We start from the raw sequence: 3174 nt of genomic DNA on the forward strand, positions 1-3174 counted from the left end.
CACTGTGTGCAGTAAGAAAATAGCACCTATAGAAAATATTAAGAAGAAAGTTATCTAACAGAAAAGCACTTTGCAGTTTCTCATTTCTCCATGAATTATGCCCATTGATCTGGGATATTTCTACACAAAGAAGTGGAAGATATTATGTAAAATAGCTAGTGACTTTTCATAGAGGGAAATGATAGCAAAGAGAATTTTATGATACCATGCATCTGTAGTTGAATATTTAAGTTACTGTATAATTTATTTCACATGCTTTCCCTTTCTCCTCTACACTTATTCAAAGCTTTAGAAAACGTCGACACTATTAGAGAATAAAACAAAGGTGACTTTAACTTGAGGATTCCTTTATTGATTTCTCATACTCTTCCCCCTCAATTCCACCTACCTATTCAATTTCATAATTTTAGGGTTCTGGGATAACATTCACCCACAGTCTCATTTCCAAATATATCACAAAAGTTCAAAGAGACAATTTGAAGCACACAGACATGCACAAATCAATTGTTATCCCTGTTTTAACTCTTCTTTATGAAATAGAATTAATAAATATGAATATTTATATTCACATCACTTTACTAAGATGTAAGGGATAAAAGTAAGAGGATAAAAGAGTTTGTGTACATCACAAACTGCCCATTCAGACAGAAATAAAGCCTCTTAAGATTGGGTGCTGGAAGCAAGGACATGAGGGTTTGTTTACTTGTCTATAAATTATCTTTTCCTAATATTTACCTGGGCTTCTCCCATTTCTTTGATTAGCAGGTTTATATAGTAAACTCTATATTAAATTTCCAGAGTATCAGCAGCCTCCTCATATTTAACATGTTGCAAATATTTCATATTCCACTGCGCTCGACAAACACATGGTACAAAGAGTCTGCATTGATTACCACAGCTCCATGCAATCATCTCATTTTTCTAGATGGAAAAGTGACAAGCTCCAGATTGTCAGGCCCCTGAGTATAAAACAGATTTTGATAACTCAGGCCATCTTTTAATCCTTGTTGGCTGCTTCTGTTTCCACTGAGTGTTATTAAAGCATAATATTCTTGCCTGCAATATGCTCTTCTTCAGCTTCATGAGTGTGCAATAGCATGGGTAGGTCAACAGCATTGGCTATGGCTTCTCCATCTGGCTTCCTAATCACTGTTTTGCATCTAAGCATGTTCTGTTCTTCAGCTTCTAGAAACCAAGGCAGTTGTGCTAGTTAAAACAGGGGCAGAATTTTTTATTACAGCAATGATTGAAAAAAGATTATTTCCTCACAACAAATATAAATAGGTAATCTCCCAATAGTTTTAGGAGTCATTCCTAGAGACTCAATATAGCTCTTAAATTTAAGCCCTTCTGATACACACTGGCCTGTTAAGTCCCTTTCTGCCTAGAGTTCTATAGTGTAATCTCCATTTGCTGCTCTCGTTCACTTGCTCAGTCGTGTCCAACTCTTTGCAACACCCATGGACTGCAGCACACCAGGCTTCCCTGTCCTTCACTATCTGCCAGAGTTTGCTCTAACTAATGTCCATTGAGTCAATGATGCCATCCATCCATCTCATCCTTTGTCTCCTTCTCCTCCTGCCCTCAGTCTTTCCCAGCATCAGTATCTTTTCCAATGAGTTGACTCTTCACATTAGATGGCCAAAGTATTGGAGCTTCAACTTCAGTATCAGTCCTTCCAATGGATATTCAGGGTTGATTTCCTTTAGGAAATTAGTTTGATCTCCTTGCTGTCCAAGTAACTTTCAAGAGTCTTCTCCAGCACCACAATTTGAAAGCATCAATTCTTCAGTTCTCAACCTTCTTTATGGTCCAACTCTTACTTCCATGTGCTGCACTAGACTTTCCCTTCCTCAACCCACCCTTCAATGCAATTCAACTGTTTCAGTTGCTTAGGTATAATTCTTAGAGTCATACTTGATTCCCTTTTTCTCTCCCTCATATACATATAGCTGTCCATCATATTGGCCAACAACCCTCTGAAATCAGTCCTGAATCCCACCATATTTTGCCATCTCTACCTTCACTTCCAGTGTTAAAACCAAACTCAGCTCTTTCCTTCATTATTGTAATGACTTTCTAACTGGTTCTTTGCTTCTAATTATGCCTCCCTAAAGTCTCCCTTCTATTCATCATGTAGAGTGGTACAAAAATACCAGTCATATCCCACAAATGTACATAAAACAACACCCTCTCACCATAGAATTAATTCCCTAGCCACTTTCTCTTGTCTTATTTTTCTCCATAGCATGTATCACCTTCATATATGAGATGTTTACTCAGCATTGGTCTATTGACTAAGTAATCTTTGAGTGAGTGAAATTGCTCAGTCGTGTCCAACTCTTTGCGACCCCGTCCGTGGACTGTAGCCTACCGGGCTCCTCTGTCCATGGGATTATCCAGGCAAGAATACTGTAGTGGGTTGCCATTTCCTTCTCCAGGGGATCTTCCTGACCCAGGGATTGAACCCGGGTCTCCTGCATTGGAGGCAGACACTTTAACCTCTGAGCCACCAGGGAAAACTAAGTAATCTTTCAGTTCAGTTCAGTTCAGTTGCTCAATCGTGTCCGACTCTTTGCGACCCCATGAATCGCAGCACCAGGCCTCCCTATCCATCACCAACTCCCGGAGTTTGCTCAAACCCATGTCCATTGTGTCAGTGATGCCATCCAACCATATCATCCTCTGCCCCCAAGCCCTCCCAGCATCAGGGTCTTCTCCAGTGAGTCAACTCTTCTCATGAGGTGGCCAAAGTACTGAAGTTTCAGCTTCAGCATCAGTCCTTCCAATGAACACCCAGGACTGATCTCCTTCAGGATGGACTGGATGGATCTCCTTGCAGTTAAAGGGACTCTCAAGAGTCTTCTCCAACACCACAGTTCAAAAGCATCAATTCTTTGGCACTCAGCTTTCTTCACAGTCCAAATCTAACATCCATACATGACCAGTGGAAAAACCATAGCGTTGACCAGACAGACCTTTGTTGGCAAAGTAATGTCTCTGCTTTTTCTTTTTTTTTTTTTCATCAAAAGACTCTAATTTTTTTTTTTTTCCCCCAGTGGGTTTTGTCATACATTGATATGAATCAGCCATGGATTTACATGTATTCCCAATCCCGATCCCCCCTCCCACCTCCCTCTCCACCCGATTCCTCTGGGTCTTCCCAGTGCACCA

At 40.4% G+C, this 3174-nt stretch overlaps 1 non-coding gene across 1 annotated transcript; it reads right to left on the reverse strand.

The window, feature by feature from the left end:
* Positions 1-2446: 2446 nt before the first annotated feature.
* TRNAW-CCA (transfer RNA tryptophan (anticodon CCA)) lies at positions 2447-2519 on the reverse strand. The gene has a single exon. It is a non-coding gene; the product is annotated as a tRNA-Trp (tRNA).
* Positions 2520-3174: the final 655 nt, after the last annotated feature.

Source organism: Dama dama, chromosome 30 (genome assembly GCF_033118175.1).
Source record: "Dama dama isolate Ldn47 chromosome 30, ASM3311817v1, whole genome shotgun sequence".
Classification (NCBI taxonomy): Eukaryota; Metazoa; Chordata; class Mammalia; order Artiodactyla; family Cervidae; genus Dama; species Dama dama.